Source organism: Aythya ferina (genome assembly GCF_964211825.1).
Source record: "Aythya ferina genome assembly, chromosome: 14".
NCBI classification, from domain to species: Eukaryota; Metazoa; Chordata; class Aves; order Anseriformes; family Anatidae; genus Aythya; species Aythya ferina.
The window spans coordinates 5,080,257-5,086,698 of record NC_140312.1 but is presented as its reverse complement, the minus strand read 5'-3'; the positions used below and the strand labels follow the sequence as shown (position 1 = coordinate 5,086,698).

The following is a 6,442-nucleotide window of genomic DNA, read 5'->3' as shown; positions in this document are numbered from 1 at the left end:
TTGAGCATTATACTATTTCCTAATAATAAAAGTATGCAACCCCACTTTATTGCTCTCCATTTAACAAAGGAAATCAATGTTTATTTTGCATGTCTGAAAAATACAAACTTAATTAAAGAAATGGCCGATGAAAACTGACTCAGGAGCTTGTACACAAACTTAATCACACATGTGGGAGAAACCCCCCTGGAAGATTGATTACACTGCCCATTGAGAATGATGCCAAAATCTATTAACTTCAACAGGAACAAGAACTGGCTCCAAGTGCTCAGATGGCCTCTCTGGGCTAAGGGTTGGCAAGAAATTTCCAGCATCTGCTGCAGGATCCTGTCTTGTTTTGTATACAGAATTGCTCCTTCCACAATAGCCCACATGTATGAAGACCCCCTGCTGCAGAGGGCAGCCAGCTGGATCCGGGTACCCGGTGGTGAATAGCTTGGATCCCTCAAAGAATTCATCCATTCTTTTGGTATTAATTTTACTGTATTTGTGCCATGTCCAAGAATGGGCAAAGGTCATGTTTGAAAATGGCCAGTTTTACCTCATAACAGTGGAAGATGATGGCAATTGGCTGAGTGTTGCTAGGTATATTACACTCACAAATGCCACAAGTTTTTTTTAAAACAACGACAACAAAACACCATAATGTTCTTTATTTAAAAAGTCACTGGCTTTTTAACAGGCCTCATTCTAGCAGTACTATGCCTGATTCTAACACATGAAAAACACAAATCTTTTGCTGGGACAGACTACGTATTCAGCAACACTGTTGGTAAAGATGAAGTCAATGACACAATTCTGCAGTTGCGTAATTTTCAGTGTGATTTAGGTACAGCCACTTTCAGATGAAAAAGGCATTAGGTAGCACAAAAAAATGCACTGGACTAGCCCATGAGGATGGCCTATTCCACTCCCCTACCACCGATGACTTGCGCAATTTGATGGTAAAACCTACTGAAACTACACAGCATACTCTGTTTTTCAATTTCATAGACAGTGATGTAACGCCAAAAGCAGTGATTAATAAAACATCATTCATCCCACCCAACTCAAGAAATGTCACACTGCTTGAGAAATGTCACACTGCTCCAAGCTTTGCTGTTAGACTGAAAATACCTCTACAAGAGCTTCTTCAATGCTGTTTCTGTGAGAAACATGCCAGTTGGTCTTTTCTGCCCCAGGAAGTTCCACTTAACATGACAGAGATGCTCTAGGTACATCTGGAGGACAATTCAAGTGGTTCCAGTTGGGTAAATGGTTCCTTGCTCAATATCCTAAGTGATTATATCTGCTAATTGTTGAGTTTTCTTTAAAAACAAAACAAAACAAAACAAACAAACAAACACAGATTTGGGTTTTCTCATCCAAAGCCACATCTGAAAAGAAAATATCAAAAGAGAAAATATATGAATTTAGGAGAGTTTCTTTTTGTGGAAAGGTGACTGTTCCATGTCTCATGCATCAGAGATGATCTCCTGACTGACTGCTCTGGGAGGGGTGCGTGAACCCTGGACCAGGAATTCCCGTGGAAACCTCAGAATTTCACTGTTCAGCTTCATCATCTCTCTCCTCATCCCAATAAAGTTCAAATATAATATAAAACAGGATATCACTCAGTAAAGCTTCATTTAAATTAACTCAAACTGCAGGACTGAGAGATGAAAAAGAAAAGGAGAAAGCTGAAGAAAGGCACAAACAAATGTGCAAAACCACCCATAATTCAGTATATATCAGCCTGTCAGACTGATAGAGACTGAGAGGTTGTAGAGGTAGAAATTCCTCCAAGTGGTGATACAATTTGGGGGATTTATTAGGACAATTCTGAGGGGCAAAAGTCAGTGCAGAGATGCTGACAGCAACCCATGGGCCCCTGGGGTCTGCAGCAAGCAGCCTCCTTTGCCCAGAGGCTGTTGTGCCATTCACAGGTAGGAATTAGGTGAGCAGACCCGATGTGCACAGGGCTGATCTCCCTGCTGGTGTCACGGCTTTTTTAGCAGGAGATATAACCACCAGGCTGGTTTGCTGAGGAGGCAGTTGGGCTCTAATCCCTGATGGCAGAGCAAATACGACATGAATAGAGCTGGCAAGAACGCCTTGCGAAAGCACTGTCGCTCAGCAAGTTAGTGGGATGAATATTTTTGTCACCAAAAAGTAGCAATTATTTCTTCACCCATGGGAGCTCTGTCTTCTCTCCCTCCAGGCAACAGAGTGAGCATTTGCATTCTGGTATTCCTCCCAAGTGCTTTATAGTGACACGACAAAAACAAGAGAAGTACTTTGGATTTGATTAACCCTCTGGTACTGAAGGCGTGAAAAAATAAAGCCCAAGGAAAGCTGAATCTGAAGGGGACTTTTCTCAGCATCTTCATCCCTCTAGAAGCAGTTTCTTGCTTACACTCGGCTGGCCCAGGGTCAGGCAGCACCGAGGTACTGAGCTGGCAAGCAGAAGCATTCCTCGGTAGGATTGCCACCAAATAATCACACCAAATAAATACACCTGAATGGCAGGAGAGAACCTAGGGCAGAGACACATCAAGGATCCAAACTGAGTTTCGAGGTCCATAGTCAATTAATCCTTGTTATATCAAATTGCTGCCCTGTAGACACAGGTAAGTCTCTGCTCACCCCCCACCATCATGTCTTTAACACGACTACACATTTAAGAGTTTAAAATTGATTTTTTTTCCCCAATAATTTTAATCAACTCCTTCCTTAACAGAGGCTGATTTTCCTAGTCTTTCTCCAGCCTGCATAATGAAAAATACTGTAGTAAAGGAGAAAACACTGCAGCGGCTCCTGCTTATAATTAAAACCACTTGTGGCAGAGCCCTGAGGACTGGCTGGGGGGTGGAGGCAAAGGGGCTCCCTGGCTCTGCATTCAAGTATGATTCAATAAGTCATTTCCAGGGTAAACATATAAATCTGTCCTTCTTGAACTGAATCCAAACAATCAGAAGTATCCCCCTCGCTTTATTCAAAACGTCTCTGCTGCTACCGAGGAAAGAAAAGGAGCGGATAAAAACAAACACCCTTTGGTGGAAGTTGAAAAAGAAAACCTTTGGTGTAGATCTTTTGATGGCCACTGAGTAACTTTGCTCAGAGGCTAAAGTTCTGGCTGCTGCCGATGTTCCCGATAAGTTCCCTACCTCACTGGTGGCGTCAGGCGTGCACTGGTGTTGTTGCTCGGAGTGTTAGGATTAGATGTTAGAATGGATGCCCTGGAGAAAAGACAAAACAGATGGGAAAGGAAAAAAAAATATCAACAATTCTTCCCCTGCAGCAAATATGGTTTAGCTAATGTGCAAGTCTGGATTTGTACAGAAAGCAGAACTTACTATCACATCCTGTTTTCATCAGTGTGCCCTGCTGGGAAAGTTTAAGACCGGCTCAGTTGAAAGATCAAGAAGAAAGTTCTTTTTATGAGGGTCAAAACTGCTGTGTAATCTGCAGTATCAGATTAAAAAAAAAACAATTCTGACACATTTTGCATTGCAAATGAAGGCCACTGAGCTGCCATAACACAAGCTCTCCCACCCCCAAAATCTAGCTCTGTGTACATAAGCACTGCAGCAGTCAGCAAGGTGTCTGGTAAGATGGCTGCGAACCTGGTGTCTGTACAAGAAGCTTTTCAGGTCTAGAGCTGTTTCTGTCTTGTTTAAATAGATGTTTTGCATTATTACCTTAAGGACCTTTTTCTGCAAAGACAGTGATGAACTTAGAGATTTGCTGGAGTCATAAAAGACCAGATATTACAGAGGTGTTTTCCTCTGGATAGGGATTCCGACTGGATATCTAAACATGGTGACACTTCAAATAACCCCTCTCTCGCTATGTTCTGGGATCCATTTCTGTTACAGAATCCTAAAACTTCTCATCATTCTCTACTGAGATCATGCAAACTCTTATCTATCGTCCACTGTTTGTCTTTATTGGAAGCACTAAGGATATAACATAACATTCAGCTTTAACTCTTTCCCAAATTGTGCTATACAATGCCTTTCCTTGCAGGCCCTTCCCTAAATAGAAACCTGAATGCCAAATGTATGCTGCTAGTCCAGCCCAGCTACAGTTACTGCTGGTCCATTTAGACAGGTTTATAACTTTTTATTGTAAAAGAAGGACTAAGAAGACAAGCCAGGATCCTTGAAGTATGGTTGTACACAACACAAAGCCAGTCAAGTCATTACCTCTCACAGGCAGGAAGATGTCACCAGGCAGTTCTTCCTCTCCAAGTAATCAGCTGGATCCCTGAGGATCTACAGGCAGTTCAGCAGCACCCCTACAAGTAATTTTCAAGAAAATTCACATGGCAGATGGCCTATTTCTGACATTTTTTACAGGTCATTTATAGCTGCACACCTATCTTTCCAGCTGGCAGATCACCCTACCCATCAGTTCAACCATGCCAACTGTGATGTAAACTGACTAGCTAGGAGATGGTTTGGGCTTTCTGTATGTAGGTTTTTGATACTTCTTGCTGAGCTGACTCCACTCTGGAGCTTCTATTTATTGTAGAAAATTATGAGATGTAGTTCCCAGTGGTGTAAGATCTGATGCTACTGCTTCAGTGGGTCATATCCATCTTGACTACAACGTCTTCCTGCATTAGCTCAGATGTATTTGTCACTAAAACGCACATGATCTCATCACTTGACTGTGTTTCTGCGCACAAGGGGAGAGGCAGACAGCAGAGTGAGTAGCTAGGAAGGAATTGCATTTTTTTTTTCAGTCCTTTCACTAGAGTGAACACTTACAGACATTACTGGCATAGTCATGTGAAGTGTTTTGTGGCCTAGATTTCAGTAAAAGACTTCAAAAAGAGTTTAGGGACATAAATCTAATATTTTGTGAGGAATGGATTAATTCAGCCTGGCCTTAGATCTCAAGTAACTTTTAGAAAGAGTCGAGTAAAGCCCAGCACATTGCATGCAGGCAGATCTTTGTTATCTGAGCTCTTCCAGCTCACGCAGAACATGCCAAAGAAATGGTCACTGGCAGAGACCAGAAAGTTAAATCTATTCTCCTACAGTGGGCAGGGATGACACAGAGCGTGCACACACAGAAGAGCTGGAGGCATGCAGGGGACACAAAGGAGGGCATGAGCACGCGATGGTTTCAGCTGGTGTGGGATGAGTTACGGTACATGCAGCCATCTGGGAGAGGGTTCATGGCTACTCTGGTGGAGGGAGCTGCCTCTTCCTTCTACCAGGCCAGGCAGATATGTGGGGCAGCTGCTTTATTGTCCGAACCTCTTTCCCATCAGGTCATTTGTGGGCAGTTCTGATGATTCAGTGGGGTTTATTTCCCAATTCCCCAAGGCCATCCTTCCTTCCTTAATGACTCTTGTGTAGCCAGACTGCTTCTAGAGGCTCAGGACTTAAATTCCCAAGTTGCCTAGGCACAAGGCATTACAATACCAAACAAAGTGGTACCCACGTATTTTTAATTACTTGGAGTGAAGTGACTTACCTAAATCTATGTTTAAAAAAAAAAAAAAAAAAAAAAAAAAGCAGTGGTGGAACATGAGACTGAAGTAGGATCTGCTAAAGCCCATGCTCACCGTAAACCCCTGAGCCCTTTCCCCTGGTCTAAGTGGTGCTCTAGAGATAAAGGAAAGTGCCACAAGCTCAGTTCTTGGGTTCACCTTGGAGATACCTTTACATAGAAAGCAACCTTGATAGGTGTTTCAATGTTCTGCTTTCATAGCACTTTCTGAAGGTCAGGAAATTGGCTGCTGAGAGCCTCTTCCGAACAGTTTACAGACTGGGAGCTTCAGCATCTTGGCTAGTAACATCTGTGGGTTTGTGCTTCAAAGGAAAGCCTGGGGGGGGTGGGTTATGTTGCAAAACTAGGCTCCTAGTCCACATCCATGGAAGCTTGCTGTCCATTATTGAAAATTGCTGTTATATTTCCTTCAAGAGTGACTGCTGAAACACTGCATCCAGCTGCTAACAGCTGGGGTGCTGGGGAATATAATGCATGTGCTAGGTCATTTTCTTGGAAACCTTTAAGATATCTAAATACAGTCTGAAGAGGGAAATGATTTTCACTGAAGACACCTTCCTTTTGTTAGCTTCCTCTCGCTGTGGTGTTCTTCTGATGTCTCACTTTGTGGAAGGAAGCAGAAATACTTGTTGCAAATAGTGAGGATACTGCTTCACCACAAAAGATCTGGCAAAATGTTCTGTGGGTTTAGATTCATTTTGAGTAGTACATGATCAAAAGACCAGCTTCATTCTTTTCCCGAATCAAAGTAAGGAAAGCTCAGAGGAACCTAACCATTTCCATACACATGAGGCTAGAGCTGGATGAACACAACAAAATCTTATCAAACAGAAAAGATGAATTCACTCAGTCACTGTTAGCTTGCGTAAGACCATTTATCAACTGAGTACTGGAATGGCTGAGCATTGATTTTTGGAGAAGTTTAGGACTCCTCCAA

The 6,442-nt window shown here is 42.6% G+C and overlaps 1 long non-coding RNA gene across 1 annotated transcript; it reads right to left on the bottom strand.

The window, feature by feature from the left end:
* Nucleotides 1-474: 474 nt before the first annotated feature.
* LOC311444773 lies at nucleotides 475-3,287 on the bottom strand. Its single transcript, XR_014698054.1, has 3 exons — nucleotides 3,147-3,287; nucleotides 2,277-2,516; nucleotides 475-1,376 (listed from the first exon to the last, which is right to left on the bottom strand). It is a non-coding gene; the product is annotated as an uncharacterized lncRNA (long non-coding RNA).
* Between the last annotated feature and the right edge of the window lie 3,155 nt (nucleotides 3,288-6,442).